This window comes from Dipodomys merriami, unplaced genomic scaffold (assembly GCF_024711535.1).
Source record: "Dipodomys merriami isolate MVZ:Mamm:240054 unplaced genomic scaffold, mDipMer1.0.p SCAF_42, whole genome shotgun sequence".
NCBI classification, from domain to species: Eukaryota; Metazoa; Chordata; class Mammalia; order Rodentia; family Heteromyidae; genus Dipodomys; species Dipodomys merriami.
The window spans coordinates 6021651-6041994 of record NW_027205826.1 but is presented as its reverse complement, the minus strand read 5'-3'; the positions used below and the strand labels follow the sequence as shown (position 1 = coordinate 6041994).

At 46.3% G+C, this 20344-nt stretch overlaps 1 long non-coding RNA gene across 3 annotated transcripts in view; it reads left to right on the top strand.

Annotated features, from left to right (window-relative positions):
- LOC138807403 (uncharacterized) overlaps positions 1 to 20344 on the top strand; it is a 41019-nt gene that overhangs the window by 3708 nt on the left and 16967 nt on the right. For 2 of the 3 annotated variants that reach the window (XR_011366139.1, XR_011366140.1), the window contains exons 2-4: positions 2449 to 2566; positions 3003 to 3212; positions 3686 to 3788. This is a non-coding gene — a long non-coding RNA (uncharacterized lncRNA). The remainder of the gene's footprint in view (positions 1 to 2448; positions 2567 to 3002; positions 3213 to 3685; positions 3789 to 20344) is intronic. The other variant, XR_011366141.1, reaches the window with a different exon arrangement.

The following is a 20344-nucleotide window of genomic DNA, read 5'->3' as shown; positions in this document are numbered from 1 at the left end:
TCAGGAGGCTGAGATCTGAGGATCCCGGTTCAAAGCTAGCCCTTGTGAGGCTCTTCAGCTAACACCCAAAAACTGGAAGTGACGTTATGGCTCAAAGTGGTAGAGCACTAGGCTGAGTAAAAGAGCTCAGGGACACTCCCAGGCCCTCAGTTCAAGCCCCATGACTGACTGACAAAAATAGAAAACAAAACAGAATTAAAAAAATGAATTAAGGAAAATATATGTTCCATTTAACCTTGAAGGTTAAAGTGTGTAATGTTTAGTGAATAAAAGTGGCACAGTGCTAGAGCACCTGCCTAGCAAGCACGAGACCCTGTATTCAAACCCCAGTACTGGAACAGGGCTCTGGTGGCTCAAACCTGTGATCCTACCTACTCAGGAGGCTAAGATCTGAGGATCATGCTTCAAAGCCAGTCAAGGCAGAAAAATCTGAGACTTTCCTGTCTAATTAACTACCAAAACACTTGAAATAGAGCTTTAGCCCAAGAGGTAGAACACCAGTCTTCAGCAAAAAAACTAAGGGACACTATCCAAGCCCTGAGTTCAAACCCCAGGACCAACACATACACTCTCCCTCACCAAAAGAAGTACTGAAAAAACTGCCATTATTTTTTTTTAATAACAGGGACAAGTTTAATTATTCATGCCAGAAGCTAATCTACTCTAGAAGCTGTTTCAGTTTACAGTATAATGATGTTGATGATATTTTAATCTTTAGATACATTGTTTCATCAGTGAAGAAAATATTTTGAAATTTTTAAAGATTGTATTGAGTCCTGATTTGAATCAAATCTTCTGGATTCTAAGTTGCCAATAGATCCAGATGTCAGTTCATTGGAAACATCTGCACAGTTGAGCCATATGCAAATAGAGAATTTAGAAACCCCACCCCACCCCCAGCTGTGTTAAAAAGACAGGAAACCCAGATCAGTTTTAGCATCCTTTTTGGAAGCTGAAAGTTTAGGGGGCAGTCTTGAACAATGGGACTAAAAATGAAATGCACTTCTAAATGATTTTTCTCCTCTTTACACCTTAGGAGGGAATAAACCCTTTCTGATAATACTGCCGTTCTTGGAATCAACTTGTAATTCATCTCTTGGAAACTGAAAGAAAGATGCTCCTATTTTATAGTCATGGTTTATTTTTAATTTTAAAAAATGGTATTATTTCGATTGTTGGCCAATCTCAGAGCCAAATAACTTTAGGCTGTTTACAGAAAATCAGGATTATCCACAAAGGACAAAAAAATGTGTCACCCTCAGACTTAGTCAGAAGAATGTGCCAGAGGCTTCAGGAACAGTTCCAAAGAAGAGTTAAAAAAATTTTTTTTTAATGATGGGAAATATAATTTAAATAAATGCTTTGGTTGCCAAGGTAACTACTCACTACACCCATTTAGATGCTGTTTATTTAAAACACAGTCACATTACAGGATAGTTAAACCTTGGGTTCATTTTCTAATAAAGATGATGACATATCCAGCACTTTCATTACACAACTCTCTTGTGTCTAACCCTCTATAGAGAATAAATGGATTCTAATCTTCTCACAGCTCCAGCAGGCAAGATTTCTTCCACTTCCCTTTTCCCTAGCCGGAAAGGAAGGGAATTCCCAAGCTCTCCAGAACATGGCCCTCTTACATATGGGTGATGTTTTAAATGCCTCAAAGCACTCTGACCTACTTTATCTCATTCACTACACTGCTAACAATAGCCTAGTAGGAACACCCAGCATTAGCCTCCATCTTATTGGCCAGACAAGAAGCTGACTGGGAAGAGATGCTTAAACCTCTTCCTTCCTTCTCTCTTCTCTCTCTCTTCTCTCCCTCTCTTTCTCCTCTCTCTCTTCCTCCCTTCCCTCCTTCTTTCAATCACAGTGGCCAACTGGACTCAAAGCTCTGGATGTTGTCTCATTACACTGCTCTTCCTGATATTCCTAAACTAGTCATAGTGTCTAGAATGCCTGGTGTGTGAGCTCAAACAGAAGATCAAACGCTAACTGTACTTGGCCTCAAGGTACCATGAAGTCCAGTAGTTTTGTTTGTTGCTTAGTTGGTCTGTTTTTTCCAGATCCTTCCAGGCTGCCTGCCATTTTGAAGCTGCGCAGCTGTTAGGCTGAATAGAGTAAGATGTTCCATGCTTTGGAGCTCAGCGCTGCTTGTAAGATGTTCCAGGTGGCCAATGGAGAAATTATATTTTTAAAAAATGGAATCCTACTTATGGCTGTATTTACCTGCTATGTCAATCCCACATAATTATTTCATTCGAGTTCAACCTAAAAAGGAAACTTTTTTTGTAATGAAATCTGATGTTGCCCTGACCAGAATAAACTCCTCTTGTGGAAAGTTTCATATGAAACTAGACATGTGGAGTTGGATGGTGGGTGGCTTTGTTTGTTGTTGTTAATAATGGAAAACATGACTTTAATTACTGGTTGTATTTTTCTCAGCCTCTGTAAAAGATCTGTGAACTACTGATGACCAGCTGAGACCTTGGCTCATCCCAGATCAGAAACCTATACAGTTTCAAAGACTCATACAAGAGCTCCTGGAAATGCTTGTGCCTAGGTTTGTGCTCTATCAGACTAATCCCCAGGCCTTTCTGTCCATGTAACATTGCACACAAAGGCTTTGCCTGAAATTTTTTTTCTTTTTGATGCTAGTCCTGGGGCTTGAACTCAGGGGTCTGGGCATTGGCCCTAATCTTTCATTTTGTTTTGTTGTCTGTTTAACCAATTAAGCCAAAGCTCCATTTCCAGCTTTTTTGATGATTAATTGGAGATGAGAGTCTCATGGATGTTCCTGCCTGGGTTGACTTCAAATTGTAATCCTCAGATCTCAGCCTCCTGAGGAGTTAGGATTATAGGAATGGAGCCACCTGTGCCAGGCCTTGCCTGTGGATCTTGAGATTCATTCTAAGAATCTCAGAAACCCTGCTCACGGCCTCTTGGTTATTTTTCCTTACATTTACTCATTTGCTTATTTTTTATTTTAATTGTTGCAGGTATGGTCTTGCTGTGTACCCCACACTGGCCTAAAACTCATGATCTTCCTGCCTTGTCCCAAATGTTGGGAAAACAGGTGTACCACACAGTTCGAGATAGGAGATATTTTTAATGCTTTCTTTCCTATAAATGCCACTTGCCAGACACAAGCAAGGATCCTTTACCAGAGGTTCTCTTTCTCTAAGGAAGATCAAGTCTGCAATCTCCAGGTATTTCTGCATACCAGAATCCTCTGTTTCCAACCCAGTGGTCATTGTTATCTTTCCCTTAGGACACTGGATTAGTAGGCTTAGACCTCATACTTCCCAGTACCCATATACCAGGCTGGCTGGCAGGTTCCGTCACATGTCACTGCCTACAGAGCTGGCCCTTTGCCTCTACAAAACCCCAGAAGGCATCAGCTTACTGCTGACCAGTGTACCATTGGCAGTTAGGGCTCATCCAGGGGGCTGGTCCATATGATTTTAGTCAGCGGATGGCAGACTGCTTCCTACAACAAATAATGTCACCTACTTTCTCCAACCTCCCATGTCAGCTGCTGAGGAAAAGAGAGGTGAGCTCATGATAGGACTCAGAGAAAGACAGCAACTGCTGAGTCAGAATGGCAGCAGAGGGACCTGGGACACAGGCCTTGTAGCCAGGCTGCCTTGCCTGCTTCACTTACTGGCTTTCTCCTCAACAGGAATTCGAGAGGAGGAAATAAAAGCCAAAGGAAGTGGCTGGATGTGGGTGTGGCAACCTTGCACCTGTGACTTCTTGAGCTGTGATAGGGAAAGGTCCCTTAGGTAAGAGAGGTGATCCACTATTCTTTCTAAACCAGAGTAACTCAGACTGTATTGTCTGTTCTGCATTTTGTCTTCCAGAGAAGAAATGTAGAACAGTGGCAAGAACTTGGGTGGAAACTCAACTAATAGATCTAAGTCTTCCCTTTCTTTTCTTTTCTTTTTTTGCCAGTTGTGGGGCCTGAACTCTCTACGTGGGCACTTTCCTTTAGCTCTTCAGATCAAGGCTCGCGCTTCAAGGCTCGTGCTCTAACACTTGAGCCACAGCCCCACTTCCAGCTTTTTCCACATATGTGGTGCTGAGGAATCTAACCCAGGGCCTCATGCATGCAAGGCAAGCGCTCTACCACTGAGCCACCTTCCCAGCCCCAGTTTTCCCTTTCTTTTTTTATTTTTTTGGGTTCGGTCGTGGGGCCTGAACTCTGGGCCTGGGCGCTGTCCCTCAGCTCTTCAGCACAAGGCTAGCACAATACCACTTGAGCCACAGCGCCACTTCTGGTTTTTTTCTTTTTTCTTATGTGGTGCTGAGGAATCGAACCCAGGGCCTCATGCATGCAAGCCAAGTGCTCTACCACTGAGCCAACTTCCCAGCCCCAGTCTTCCCTTTCTTAAGTGGAAAATGGGAAGATGGCTATGTACAAAGTTGTCATGAGCACCAGATTATAGGACACATGTGCTTGGCCCATACATGGAAAGGTTCATTTTAGACTATTAGAGGAAGGAGCAACTAGGTGTCTTTACAATCCCTAAGGAAGCTTAAGAGTTATTGTCCTTGCCAGAATGTTTTCCCTGGATCTTTCCTAAGCCCTTCCACTGGTTGCTTATTCTTCACTTTCTCCTTCAAGTTCATTCACACTCTGCAGTCAGATCTGTTTCTGGTGGTAAGGACCTCATAACAAGGAGAGTAAGATAGGCACATGAGTGACTGTTCCCAAAGTCTCAGCTCTGAAGAGAGCCTAAGGAGATCCGAAGCTCAGGCAGAGACATTGGCCTGGTACATTTAAGGGCATAGTCTTCATTTTCTTATCTGGAAAGTAGGCATAGAATGCTTTCAAGATGGCCGAGCAGGCATTCTGAGTAGCTAGGATTACAGGCATGAGCCACCAGCACCAGGAGTCCCTGAGCTTTTTTGCTCAAAGATCATGCTCTACCTCTTGAACATAGCTCCACTTCCAGTTTTTGTTTTTGTTTTTGTTGCTTAGAAAATAAAATTTAGGGTGGCTCAGTGGTAGAGCACTTGCCTTGCATGCTCGAGGCCCTGGGTTCGATTCCTAGCACCACATAAGCCGGAAGTGGCGCTGTGGCTCAAGTGGTAGAATGCTAGCCTTGAGCTGAAGAGCTGAGGGACAGTGCCCAGGCCCAGAGTTCAGGCCCCACGACCAGACCCCAAAAAACAAAAAAAAAAAGAAAATGAAATTTAGCACATATGACAACAAAAAAGAAAAAAAGACCAAGGGACATGGCTCAACAGGTAAAACACTTAACTAGCAAGTTCAAGGCCTTAAATTCAATCTCCAGTAGCAAAAGAAAAATGTTAAATGATATTAGTGTGCATAAAAATTTTAAAAATGGAGCCGGGTGCTGGTGGCTCATGCCTGTAATCCTAGCTACTCAGGAGGCTGAGATCTGAGGATCTCGGTTCAAAGCCAGCCCAGGCAGGAAAGACCATGAGACTCCTATCTCCAATAAACCACCAGAAAACCAGAAGTGGCGCTGTGGCTCAAGTGGTAGCGTGCTCGCCTTGAGCTGAAGAGCTGAGGGACAGCACTCAGGCCCAGAGTTCAAGCCCCACGACCGACCAAAAAAAAAAAAAATGGGGCAGGGGCCATTGAATCACACACCTGGAATCCTAGCTACTCAGGAGGCTGAGATCTGAGGATTACGGTTCAAAGTCAGCCCAGCAGGCAAATCTGTGAAACTCATCTCCAATTAACCACCAAGAAGCCAGAAATGGACCTGTGGCTCAGTGGGAGAGCACTAGTCTTGAGTAAAAAAGCTCAGAGATGGTGCCCAGGCCCTGAATTCAAGTCCCAGGACTAGCATGCATCCGTGTGCATACACACACACACACACACACACACACACACACAAACACACGATTCACAAAAACCAAGTTCCAAACATCTGTTTTCTAATGAGCAAGATAAGTATGTCTTGAAGTTAAAGAAATTAATAACATGAAAGAAAATGCAAAATTCCTCAGTTACTCTAGCCATGGCTCATTAGTTAGATGGAACCAGAGGTCATTTCCTGGGACAAGACTTTAGGTCGTTAATATGCAGCCAGGCAGGTGGAATAGACAGAGCCAAGGAGTGCCTGGCAAGAGCATGGGACCATGTGGAAGCCAGTTTGCTTAGAGCCGACTCGCCGGGGCTGAAGAGGGAGGGTGGAGTCTGACAGAGAAGACTTTGTATCCTGAGTTACGATGCTGAGATTGTACTCTGTCCCTGGATAGGAAGCACTGGAATTACTTTTGAGCAGGAATTGGTGTCAAGTGCATTGTTTCAAGTGAATTTGCATGGTACTAGTGTCCAGGAGAGATTGGAATGAGGAGAGACACCAGAGATGGAGGATGGAGGAGGAGGGCTCAGGTATATAGAGATAGCACCTGGCATAGATCCTTCTGGAGGTTGTATAAAGACAAAAGTCCATGACGGGACTTAGAACCAGACACTGTCTTTAGAAAGGGGAGGTGGAGGAAGAAGGCCCCGGCAGCCTCTGGAGCTGCATGCCTGGGGATGGGTTTGACATGGAAAGGTTTAAGGAACCCAGGAAGTTTTGCTGGCTAGGCAATGACTCCCCCAAGGCGCAGACAGCTGAACCCAGGCCGGGAGTCAGTAGATTTTTTTTATTTTTATTTGTTTTAATCCCAAAGTAAATTTTAACTCCAGCCCCACCCTCTGAATCATGGGCCACCCTAGACTTTGCTCTGAGTTTGAGATTGTGAGAGACACTCCTTCATTCTGGGGAACTCTGAGGTGGGCAGTCTGGGCTGGAGCTGGAGCAGAAGTCCTTTGTTCTCCAAAATCAAGGGGAAAGGGCCTGGTAGAAAGCCCTCTCTGCTCCCTGGCTGGCTTTCTCTTTCTTACTCCTAACTTCTTCCCTGGGGAGAGCGTCACTTGTCAGGCAAATCCAGGCCAATAGCTCTCACCCTCTTGGCTCCCTGCCCTGAGCCCATGTGTTCCCATCTCAATGCACACATGGTCCCAATCAGGAGTGTCTGGGGGCTGCTGGCAAAGCTGGGGCCTGAGCCCCACCACAGCAATGGCAAGACTTTCAGAGCCATGTCTGAGCTGCTAGGTGTGGGAAGTACCAAGGAGAAAAGTTGCGTTCATAGTGGGTGTGGTGGGTTGGCCAATGGGCTCCCACTGTGCTGCTGTACTCTGTCACCCTGAAAACAATAGGGGCAGGGACAAGCCGCCCTGAGCTGAGACAATGAGACCATCCTGAGCAGCCTAGGAGACAAGGAAGCATGGGATACAGATGGGACATTGATGGCGTCCATTGTCCTCTGAGCTCTGGCTATCTTCCTGGATAACCCTGGACTGCAATCCTGTGTGTGTGTGTGTGTGTGTGTGTGTGTGTGTGTGTGTGTGTGTGTGTGTGTGTGTGTGTGTGTGTGTGTGTGTGTGTGTGCGTGCGTGTGTGCGTGTGTGCATGTGTGCATGTGTGCATGGGCACGTGAGCCAGTATTGGGGCTTGAATTCGAGGCCTGGACACCGTCCCTTAGTTCCTCACTCAAAGCTGGTACTCTACCACTGGAGCCACAGTCCAGTGGCTTTCTGGTGGTCATTTGAAATATCATAGACATTCCTGTTCAGGCTGATTTGAACTATGATCTTCAGATCTCAGCTTTGCAATCCTCCTGTTTATACTTCCACATACCTAGAATGATGCCATTGTACCCAGCTTTTTATTGAGGTGGAGTCTTGAGAACTTTTGACCCAGAATGGCCTAAAACCACAAGGATAAAACTTTTTTCTTCTTTTCTTCTTTTTTTTCCCTCTGTCTCTGTCTCTCTATCTCTCTGTCTCTTTCTCTCTCTCTTCCTTCTCACCCCTCCTTCCCACTTTCCCTTCCTTTGTTGGAAGTGCTGTGGATTGAAGCTGAGGCATAGCACGTGCAAACACAAGCCCCTTGTCTGATCATAAAGAACCAAGCAGGTAGTTCTCCACCCAGCATCCTCAAGCCAGTGTTGTGGCTCTTCTACAACTGTGTGCCATGTGCAGAGCATCCCCCCACCCCCACCCCACACACACTCCCAGAAGCCCTGCGTCTCAGAGAGGCTGGGTGGGTCTGGGCAGAAGCTTCCTCCTGGCGCTGGCTGGGCACAGGGCCCAGACTTGGGCTTTTCTAGGTCAGGCGGTTCTATCTTCAGCCTGGCCTGAGGATACAGCGCGTGTGTAAACTGTAGACATCCCCAGGCAGGCTGTATAAACACAGACTATCTCCCACTCCAACGCTTCCTTTGGGGAGACTCCATTCCAACTTCTTATCAACTGGAGCTTCCTACCCAGATAGAAGGAAGCTATTAAAGTCCATTTCCTGGTATTGCCTTGACCCCAGCAGCCTGGGGAAGCCAGTGTCCCTTCCAGGAGAATGTCTTCACACCCCTCAACTCTATTACTCAGCCTCCAATCCCCCACATCAAACAAGCCTGCAGGAATTTTGAACATGCTTTTAGCCAAAGCTTAGGGCCCTTGACATTTACTTGTTGCTCTAGCTCATTCACACTTGTTTACTTGGCTTTCTGGGCCTTCCTTGAGCAGCTCCTGCCGCCTTGGTCACTTACAAACATTTTTCCCTTCCTGATGTTCAGCTACCCTATTCTGTTCCTCACACAGGTTCTGGTCATCCCTGTACCGATTTCCTGGTTCTTTCTCCATGTCTTTCTTACCTTCTGGTTGTGAAATTACTGTTCTCCTTTCTTGTCACATACCACTGTCGGAAGGAGAAATCATAAAGTTTAGCCTGAAGATCTACCTAAGAATGATTCGAGCATACCCAGCAATTTAGCACTGTGGTGGCAAGCCTCCAGGATGCCCCCCACTCCCATGAGCCTCTGCTCCTGGTGTTCATTTCCTTGGGTAGTCTTCCCCAAATGGATGGAACCAAGCTGGATAATCAAGTGACTCTTGACTTGTTTGTGGTGGGATTTGAACTCAGTCTTGCTCTTGCTAGGCAGATGCTCCACCACTTGAGCTTTTACCTCAGCAAGTGATTTTTGAGGGTAGGTCTTAAAAGACATTACAACTTCTGCCTTGCATTCTCCTATATCTTCTTCTTTTTTTTTTCTGTCAGTTATGGGACTTGAACTCTGGGCCTGGGCGCTGTCCCTCAGCTCTTCAGCTCAAGGAAGCACTCTACCACTTGATCCATAGCACCGCTTCTGGTTTTCTGGTGGTTTATTGGAGATAAGAGTCTCATGGACTTTCCTTGCCCAGGCTGGCTTTGAACTGCGATTCTCAGATCTCAGCTTCGTGATTAGCTAGCATTATAGGTGTGAGCCACCGGTGCCCGTCTTCTGTCATTTTCTAGGGAAGAAAGTGTCAGCCATGCTGTGAGGATACTCAACCAGCCCTCTATTGGAGACTCGTTGTCCACAGCCAGCACCAATATGACAGCCAAGTGAGTGAGCCACTTCAAAACAGACACCAGACAAGCTCTTGGCAAGTCTCAGACAAAAGTATATCTTTCCTCCTGAGAGATTCTCTGCTAGAATCATGATGTGGTTTACTCTTCTTAAGTTCTAGCCTCACAGGAACTATGTGAGGTAATACTTATTGTTGTATTAAGCTGGGAAGTCCAAGGACCAGTGTAGAAGGGTCTGTAATCCCAGCACTCAGGAAGCTAAGATAGGAGAGTCATGAGTTCAAGGCCATCCTGATCTACAGAGAGAGATTTTTGTCCCAAATAATCGTCCCAAATTTAATCTACTTAACTTTGGTTAAGGACTTATTAGGAGCAGAACCCTACATCATAAGGACTAAATGTAACAGGGAACCCTGCACTCCAAATTGTTGTTAGTAAAGACTGATAAAATGCAACTGATCAGTTCAGTCATTTTTGATTATCCTGGGAGGAAGGAGAGGAGGACCATGCAGGGGTCTCATATGGAAGTTACTAGACTCCGGTTTTTCAAATTGGGACGTTGTGGTCACAGTCCCTTAAGTGCTGTCCTCGTGCCTACACTGCTGCTTGCATCTGGAAGCAGGATGTGAGGGCTGGATGGAAAGTGCTGCTCTTACATCCTGTTCCAAGTGCTTCCTGGAAACTCAGAAGAAAGGAGAAGAAAGCAGAGGCTGTCGCATCCCAGCCGGCTGCTATCCACGGAGCGTGAGTCAGCCTTGGGAAATGGGTGGCAGAGCCCACCAGAACATCCTGAAACTTTACTTGGTTGTTTTAAGAACGAGACCACAGATGTCCCAGGAGCTGGCCCGTGTGAATGGGCACAGAAGCTTTGCCAGGCTCATATAAACCCCAAACTCTTCTGAGAAGCCTAGTGCCTTAGCTGAGCAGAATTTCCCCCATTCATTCTCCAGCATATGAAGCCTGGGATGGGGTCATTAGGTGCAAATGAAGTACAAGGTTGTTGTTGTTGTTGGTGGTGGTGGTGGTGGTGGTGGTGGTATGTGTGTGTTGATACTGGAGGTAGAACTCAGGGCCTCTTCTTCTTGCTTGACTTTTCTGCCCCAAATGGCATTCTACCACTTGAGCCACACATCTACTTCTGGTTGTTTCTGCTGGTTGACTGGAGATACAAGTCTCATGGACTTCTCTGCTCAGGCTCTGATTTATGATCCTTAGATCTCAGTTCCTGAGTAGCGAGGACTGGCGTAAGCCAACAGCACCCGGCAGAAGGCATGAGTTTCAATGATGAAGACCAGGATGGGTTCCAAGTTCCTAATGAAGCCCCAGAAGGATTCCACATTCCCTCAGGGTTCCAAGGCCTCAGCCTGCCAGCAAGTCGGTGCTAAAGCCATTCTCAGGGTCAAAGTCAACCCCCCCCCCCCAGTTGCATGACACAGAGACACAGAGCTACCATAACAAAGCATCAAAAACAGGGTGGCTTACGCCCTGTGTTGTGTCACAGTTGAACAGGCTGGAAGTCTAACCTGAAGGTGGAGGTGGGGCTGTTCTCTGATGGCTAAAAGGAAGGAGCTCCCTTTGCCTGTTCCAAGTTCTGGAACCTGTCAAGAGTTTTTTTTTTTTTTTGTCGGTCGTGGGGCTTGAACTCTGGGCCTGGGCGTTGTCCCTCAGCTCTTCAGCTCAAGGCGAGCGCTCTACCACTTGAGCTACAGCACCACTTCCGGTTTTCTGGTGGTTTATTGGAGATAAGAGTCTCACGGTCTGTCTTGCCCGGGCTGGCTTTGAACCTCGATCCTCAGATCTCAGCCTCCTGAGTAGCTAGGATTACAGGCGTGAGCCACCAGCGCCCGGCCTGTCAAGAGTTTTGACGCAGCTCCATTCACCCGGCCATCTTCTCCCTAGGCCCTCGTAATTTCTTCTCTCAGTTTCTCTGCCCACATTTCCCATATTTATAAGTACTAATTGGGTCAGAGCTCACGTCATTCCTACTTTATTACCTCTGTAAAGACCCTAACTCCAAACAAGGCTACTTTCTGAGGTACTGAGTGTTAGGACTTCAGTACATTTTTTTTAGAAGCAGACTCAGTTCAACCTATAACACCAGCCCTTTAGAACAATGTATGCTAAGTACTGGGTGCTATGGTGCACACTTGTAATCCTACCTATCTGTCAGATGAAGATCAGGAGGATGGCAGTCCAGGTTAGCCTGTACAAAAGTTTATTATGGCTCAATCTCAACACAAGCCAGGCATTGTGGAGAGCACCTGTCATCACGTCTGTATAGGAATCGTGGGTGGGAGGATCTCAGTTCCAAGCTCAGTCCTAATAAAAAAAAATGTGAAACACTGTCTGAAAAATAACTAAAGCAGAAAAGGGCTGGAGAGGAATTGTCTAGCAAGTATGAGATCCTGAGTTCAAAGCCCTCTAAACAATATTGTCACCCTCAGTGTTAGTGGAAAGGAAAGTTCTGGTGAATATTCTAGTGGGGACTTGAGGAACTGGAGGCATCTAGTCAGGTGTCCACAGACAGTTGGTGACAGATGTTTAGAACTGTGTGTCCAGTGTAGCAGTCAGTAAGTTAGGTGGCCAGTAAATTAATTACATGTAAATTCATCTAGAATTTAGTTCCTCAGTAACCAAGTTTCGGGTGTCCAATAACCACATGTGGCTGGTGCCTACCAGACTGGACAGCAGTTTTTTTTTTTTTTTGGGTCTGGTCGTGGGGCCTGAACTCTGGGCCTGGACGCTGTCCCTCAGCTCTTCAGCTCAAGGCTAGCACTCTACCACTTGAGCTACAGCGCCACTTCCCGCTTTTTTTTTTTTTCTTTTTGCTTATGTGGTGCTGAGGAATCGAACCCAGGGCCTCAGGCATGCAAGGCAAGCTCTCTACCACTGAGCCACCTTCCCAGCTCCTGGACAGCAGTTTTTAAGGCATTTCTAAAAATCATCACAGCAAGTTCCATGGACAGTACCTGTATAAAAAGTGAGAGGAATAGTAAGTTTTGGAATAGGGACTTAGGGATCACCAATGTATAAGGGGGTCACTCATCACATGATGGTGGAGGTCAGCTTGGCATGTTGGAGGAAGAGAAGGAGATTAAAGGTAGAGATATCCAAACAGATGTTACTGGACAGATGGAGAGTCCATCCAAAAAGATCAAGCAGCAGCTATCAGATAAGAATAAGAACAAAGAATAAATCCTCGTGTCCCAGGGAGTAAGGGGTGGGACTTCAAGGCGAGGGGGTGGGGTGAGTGGAGTAAAAAGTCAGATAGATGAAGAGAAAGAAGCAGAGTGCTGCTTGGAGTTGGTATGGGATAGGCCTTTTGTGGAGAGAGCAGTGGAATGAAATGATGAGCCAATCAATGTCACAGCAGGTCTAGGGGGAGGAGGGAGGAGATGCGTAGACAGCCAGGGAGGACCACTCTCCCAGGAAGCCCAGGAGAGAAGGGCTGGGGAGAGAAGACCAGGAGCTGAGGGAGAATAGGGAGGGTCACGTTTTTAAAGATAGAAATGCTTTCAACATGTTTGAAGACTACTGGGAAGGTAGGGACAGGAAGGGAAGGAGAGGAAGAATCTACAAGAACAAGGAGAATATAGGAGACAGAAAGGAAGGGACTAAAGACTCAACAACTCACACCTAGCCGGATGATACAGATGATGAGTTGGAGTCAGAGCTCCCAGCTACTAAACCTAGCAAATGCTTTCAATGGGGAGTGGTGATTTGGTTTGAGACTGAAGAAGAGGCAGAGCTGCAGGGAGAGCTGACACGTTGAACAAGGGGTATGTAGTTGGGAGATACCCATCAGATGCTGAGACCTGGGCTTTGTCTTGCATTATATTTGCAGTGATAGGGTTCCGGAGGTGAGTTATCAGAGGGACCAGGGTGGGAAGACAGAGAAGGAGATAGAAGTTGAAACCATGTCTAAATACGTGGAGCTCAGCTGGGCACTGGTATTTCATGCCTGTAATCCTAGCTACGCAGGAGGCTGAGATCTGAGGATAATGGTTTCAAAGCCAGTTGGGGCAGGAAAATCCAGGAGACTATTATTTCTAGTCAACCAGCAAAAAGCCAGAAGTGGAGCTGTGGCTCAAGCTGAAGAGTGCTAGCTTAGTGTGGAAAAGCTAAGGAATAATGTCCAGATCCTGAGTTTTAGTCCTAGTGCCAACACACACACATACACACACAGACACACACACACACACACACACACACACACACACACACAGAGCTCATGGACATGTAACAGAATCCTCCCGGTGCTTCTTTTTCTGTTTCCGCTACATATTGTTGGGGTACACTCATCGGCCTGCACCCCCTCTTCCTGGGAACATCAGAACAGAAAGCAGCAAGAGCAGGAGCTTGGAAAGTCCCTTGCTTTGGAAGGTTGCAGTTGTGCATCCTGCTTGGTGCTCTGTGGCAGATGGAGAGGTTCCAGGGAGGGAGGGGTGGTTTCCAGGAAGGCTGGGTGTCACACTGTCACACCAACACCTGGCCCCTGGGGCTATCAGCTGCGGTCCCCTTGGCTTGAACAGTCCAGGGTAGGGTTAGGACTGTGACTTCAGAGGTAGCCAGCCCAGGGCTAGATCCCAGCTTGGACATCTACCCTTCAAGGCTAAGATCCTGGGGAAGCGATTCTCATGTGGTGATTCATTCCAGTAGTGGCTTCCTGGTGAGGTTGCTGGGAGTAGGGAGGGGTTGAGAGGAATAGGGGCGAGCACCTGTGGACATGTGGACACGCAGTACAGGGGCCCACAATCTTCCAGTGTCATCTGCTTTGACCCTGGGAGACCAGGTAGATAGAGAGGGGAGGCCTGCAGGACGAGGCCCACATGAACCTCAGAGCATCTCTTGGGGGCCTCTTGACTGGGGACATAGACCCCAAGGGAAGTAGGGAAGTGTGTCTGTTTTCTCAAACTCCCTGGTCCTGGGGATAGAACCAAGGCCTAGCCAGCAAGTGCCCTACTATGGAGCCACACCTCCAGCCCCAGGGCTAGGGTATTTTGCATGTGGAGGTCCCTCAGGGAGGAGAGGGGAGATTTCACTGTCACATTTCTACATTTGTGTGAGTGTGTGTGTGTGTGTGTGTGTGTGTGTGGCTACTGGGGCTTGAATTCAGGGTCTCATACTCTCCTTTAGCTTTCTCATTCAGAGCTAGCACTCTACCACCTTACCACTTCATCTCTGGCTTTTTGCTGGTTCATTTGGAGATGAGAATCTCATGGACTTCCCTTCTCTGGCTGGCTTTGAAACACAATCCCCAGATCTCAGCCTTCTGAGTAGCTAGGATTAAGGGCACAAACCAGCCAGACTTGGCTTGCACACATTTGTATACTGTATTCCAGTCTACCTCACCCCCTCCATCACTGCTCCTTCCCTCTTCCCCTTTCCTAAAACCCATTGCAGCAGGTTTCATTGTTTTATTTTCATATGTATTTTATTATTTTCAATCTCCTTGGACTGTATTAAGAGGGATTTGTTTTGAGGAGCCACTACTGAGAATCCAGCCTGGATATCCTGGCTCCAAGGGGCTCCTCTCCTTGGACCACCTTCCTGAGTGTGGAATCAAGTCCCCTGTGGACTACTGGGCTGCTTCCACCTCTGGGCTAGTATGAATAATGCTAATCATGGATGTACAAACCTACATGAAAATAATTATAATTGAGGAGATAAAACCCCCAAAATGATCATGGAAAGACTTAACCTAGTCGAGTCACAGCAGAGGGCTCCTCCTAAGGAAATGGCTTTTTTTTTTTGTCCTTCTGTAACTCAGAGAATGAGAAGTAAGCCAGGTAAAAACATGGTAAGTAAGGATTAGTTTCAGTCCCCTGAAGTCACAGGAAGAATGAGTTGTTCCAGAAATGGAAAGGGATCCAGGGTGACCAGCCTGGAGGGATCAAGAGAGAGCTTATGGGATGGGCATGAGGGCCACGCAGCTTCCAGACTGCTTTGTAGAACTCATTACAAATGTGCTTTTCCCGAAGTACATTGTGGTAGACAACTGAAGACCTTTAATACAAGAGTGGATCGTCCAAATAAAGAATTTAACAAGAAGCTGTTCTGGCCACAGTGGGAACGTGGGGCAGGGATGTATATAGAAAGACCAAATGGATAACATGATAGTTGCCCAGGCAAAAGTGTTGATGAGGCAGATTTAGGGAGTGGCATTGAAGATGACAGAATCGATGTATTAAAGAAAAGGAAGGAGGCAGTCAACATAAACTGATGATTGACTAGATCTCAGGGATAAAGGAGAAAGAGGTCACTTTTCTCTGTTATTCATTGCTCAGGTTTAATGGGATAAACAGGGAACAGGCATTGGTCCTACTGGCTGTGATAGAGGTGTGTAGAGATTTTTTTTTCATTCTGTTTTAGACATCGAAAGGTTGAGGTTCCAAATGACACCTGATGTTGCTAAGTTAACAGCATTGGACGTGTGTTGCTCACAAAAAGATTGCATGTGACATGAGGTACAGATAGAAAGACTAGACCATGTGTAAGATAGTAATGGTAGCCCATATTCACCAAATCATTGAGATGTAACTGTTATTACCATTATTCACTTACAGATGGGGAACGTAAAAAACTGAAACTTACTCCAAGCCAAGCATCCATAAATTGGTAGTGTTGAGAACAGAAACCCAAAGCAGTCTGCCTATCATGTTTCCTGGTAACTATTTTGTTATCTAAGCTGCTGGCAGAATCACCGTAGCTGGATATAGTGGAGACTGCACTATAGTCCTTGTCTCCCAACTCTCATAACTCTTTCTATCATACATTCAATTCCAGGTTTTCAACCTTGTTTCCCAGATTAGATACTGCCAAATTCCTTTGCCTTTCTCTATTTTCTAAATTTTCAATTATGGAGCATGCATGCTGTGTGTATCTGGAAAAAGGAATTTGTCAAAGCAGACACATGAATATGAATGAGAAGAATCCATCAGACAATGGTTTCAGGGAGACATACTTCAGTGACTCATGAGAAAGAAAGATCAGAAGACAATAGTGCCATATTTGTCTTTGATGATTTCTAGCAAGTGTTTCTGGGAAGTTTCTGCACTGGGCTCATTACAGGAGCTCTAATCCTTAGGATGTAGGGATGAAGGGGAAGCATCTCTTATTATATGGAATCGTATACCCTGGGTGTCTTACTTATATTAGACCATTCTCCATGCCATCCATGAAGTCCTGGAGCCCAATCCCCTCTCCTCCCTACTCCCTCCCTCCTTCCCTTCCTCATTTGCCTACTTCTGGAGACAGTGGAGGTGCAAGGAGGATTACAGAGCTCCAGGTCTGCAGAAACAAGGCATCCTTTGCTATCAACCAAAGCCAGTCAGTACAGAGGTGTCTTGTAAGGATAGCAATACGGGACACACACAGAGGGATGACCCTGTGAGGACAGATGGAAAAGATGGCTGTCTACAAGCCAAAGAGGAAATCCTCAGGAGGAACTAATGCTCAGACATCCTGATCCTGCACATTAGCCTCCAGGACTGTGAGAGAAAGAGACAGCAAGATGGATGAAGCCTATTGAATTTGAATGCATTTCCCCCCCCCCCCCCCAGATTTTCCTTCTAGCAGATGTCACAGACCAAATAAGGTAATGTAGATTTGAAAAATCATTTAGGTAATTATAGTGATTTGTCTTGAATACTGTTGAGATTTCCTCATTTTTTCCCCTTTCGTTCCCCCCCGGTGTCCAATTTATCAAGCTATCTCCTACTTATTACTCAAATGGAATATAATTTTTATATCCCTAAGTTTTGTAGTTTCCTTTTTGGTGATGTACCTGGGTTTTGAACCCAGAGCCTTGTGATTGATAGACAAGGGCTCCACTTGATCTAGGCCTTTTGTGTATTAGTTATTCTCAAGATAGGATCTTGCTTTATGCTTGAGCTGGCCTGGACTGTGATCCTATCTGTACTTTCTTGTAATACTGACATGACAGGAATATGCCACTACACCCAGCCATTGTGCTTCTTCTGTAGCTTGGAATGACAGTTATACACCAACCACTCACCCACTGTGTGTGGTCACTGGTTGGGATGGAGTCTCAATTACACCCCCCCTTCCCTGTCTTGGGCCATGATAACCTTATCACCTGCTCCCCAGTGACTGGGATCACATACTGAAGCCATCATGTCTGACTATATCCCAGGCAATAAAATGAATGATATATGAGTCAAATATGAAAATAGTGATGGGGAAATTTTTTTTAACAAACCTTTAGAAATCAAATCCCAGTTTCTCCAAGGGAGCCAAATACCAGAATTGAAGAATTTTGATGGTCTATATTGAAAAGAAAAGAAAACATGATATACCTCTGTCTTAATCAGGGAAGAGGAAATGTGTGGGTTTTTTTTTTGTGGGGGGGTCCAGTCATGGGGCCTGAACTCTGGGCCTGGGCGCTGTCCCTCAGCTCTTCAGCTCAAGGCAAGCGCTCTACCACTTGAGCCACAGCACCACTTTGGGTTTTTTTTTCTGCTTATGTGGTGCTGAGGAATTGAACCCAGGGCCTCATGAATGCAAGGCAAGCACTCTACCACTGAGCCACCTTCCCAGCCCATGTGTGAGTTTTTAAAAGAAAATGCTAGGCTTTCCTTGGAACTAACTCTTAGAGAAATTTCTTTTGTGGTAAATAGTAGAAGAGCAGAATGGGCAGTATGTGGATCGTAGTTTGGGATCAAAATGGAAATAGATTTTCAGGGAAATCCACAAGACTGGCTTCTACAATGACTTTTTGACACTGGAGTTAGGCCAACATTGCTGATTCAGTATGGGCACTGGATAATTTCTCGAAAGCCTACTGGCTTCCCCTGAAATTGGTGAGAATATCTGGATACAAATGCTATTTCCGAGCGTCTTAGTCATTCTTTTATTTTGCATCTGTGTTCGGCAGTGTAAACACTGTACATCAGCTTTGTCATCTAAGTATTTAGGATCTTTACCAGGAGGCAGCTAAAGAATTCTTCCATCCCTGCCTGCAATGATGATGACTCAGTCACCATCCCACTTAACGGATCCCTCCCTGGACCCATTGGCTCCTTTACACCACGTCTCTTTGCACATTGGAGTCAGAGGCCTACAAAGCAGGCATAAAATAAAACGGTGAGGGAAAATAAAGAATGGAGCCATGAGCAGGGTGGCTAAAGGGTGAGGCAGGAGGGAATGAGTATATGATTGCAATAAAATCCTACTGATTGTTCATTGGCCTTCCTGGGGAGGAGGTGGCAAAGGTCTCTTACCTCCCTTTGGTCCACAAATGGCTTGCAGAGAGACAACCATACTGTTCCTTCAGTGTTTCCCTAGTCTGCTGTCCATGAGCACTGCAAAAAGCTGGAGGACAGACCAAGCACTTTGGGAGCCCAACAGTAGCCCCCAATGTTTGTCACTTACCTTTCTGAGAGCTCTCCAGGTATTATTTCTTCTCCTTCTCCTTCTCCTTCTCCTTCTTCTTCTTCCGCTTCTTCCCCTTCCCCTCCTCCTCTTCCTCCTCCTCCTCCTCCTCCTCCTCCTCCCCCTCCTCCCCCTCCTCCTCCTCCTCCTCCTCCTCCTCTTCCTCCTCCTCCTCCTCCTCCTCCTCTTCCTCCTCCTCCTCCTCCTCCTCCTCCTCCTCCTCCTCCTCCTCCTCCTCCTCCTCCTTCTCCTCCTCCTCCTCCTTTTTCTTTCCAGTCCTGGGGCTTGAACTCAGGACCCGGGCACTGTCCCTGAGCTTCTGTTGCTCAAGGCTAGCACTCTACCACTTGAGCCACAGTGCCACTTCTGGCTTTTTCTGTATATGTGGTACTGAGGAACTGAACCCAGGGCTTCATGTGTCCTAGGCAAGCACTCTACCACTGAGCCACATTCCCAGCCCCCAGGTGTTTTTGTTTTGCCCCAATGCCTTGATTCCATTTTCATTTATTTTGATTCTTTCTTTTTGGGGGCACAGTGGGGGGGGGGAGTACTAGAGCTTGAACTCAGGGCCTGGGCACTGTCACTTAGCTTTTTCACTCGTCTGTTGTTTTACCACTTGACCCATGCCCCTAGTTTTAGCATTTTGACAATTAATCGGACAGTCTCATGGATCTGTCTGCTTGGGCTGGCTTTGAACTGTGACCCTCAGCTCTCAACCTCTTGCACGTACAGCTTGTCTCTCTCATAACTTGAGCTCTCATACAGCTTTCCTCTCAGGTCTGATTCCAACCTAGGAGCTTTTCATATTTGCTTTCTTCTAGAAAGCAAAGAGTGATGATAGGTGGGCTCAGTTCCTCCTTTGATATCTGGCCACACAAGTGGACTGCCAGTGTATGGGTCAACTCACATGGTCCAAAACACAAGCCAAGGGGTAAAATAGGGTATAGAAGGAGTAGTGGGTTTCTTTGCAATGGGATTTAGGTGTGGGAAGCCACAGAAGACTTTCACCTGGGAGGGGACTATGTGAACTCAAGCCTGGGAAAACTTGCCACCCTCTTGCCTTTGTCGCCCCTGTATAAAAGACCTTTCACTTCCTGAAAACCTTTCCCGAGTTGCTCAGTTCACCTCTGGAAAGTATGTTAGAGGCTCTGGAGTCCTGCAGCAAACACTCCCTTCTAAAGGAGTTAAACACGTGGACTTCTGAATGCATGTGACTTTCAGACCCTTGATGCTCAGACTGAAAGTTAGCATGGGCGTGGTGGGGCAGCTGCAGGACACCAGCCTCATCCTTTACCTGCTGGGCTGAGTCTAAATTCCAACCAAATCCCCAGGAGACAAATACACTCATCCAAGTTTGAAACGTGCAGATTTTTAGAGACATTGGAAATCTCCGATCAATGACCTAGATTTCCGGAAGTGATGCTTGGGTCCTCCTTACAGTCAGTAGTCAATTTGGGATACAGATCCAGGTCACGTTCATGTTCTACTACCCTGTGCTGCATCTTCAGAGTAGTACATGAAGATGATAAGGGTGACCATATGATGTGTCATTCAGACGCAGTCACTTCTGAGAG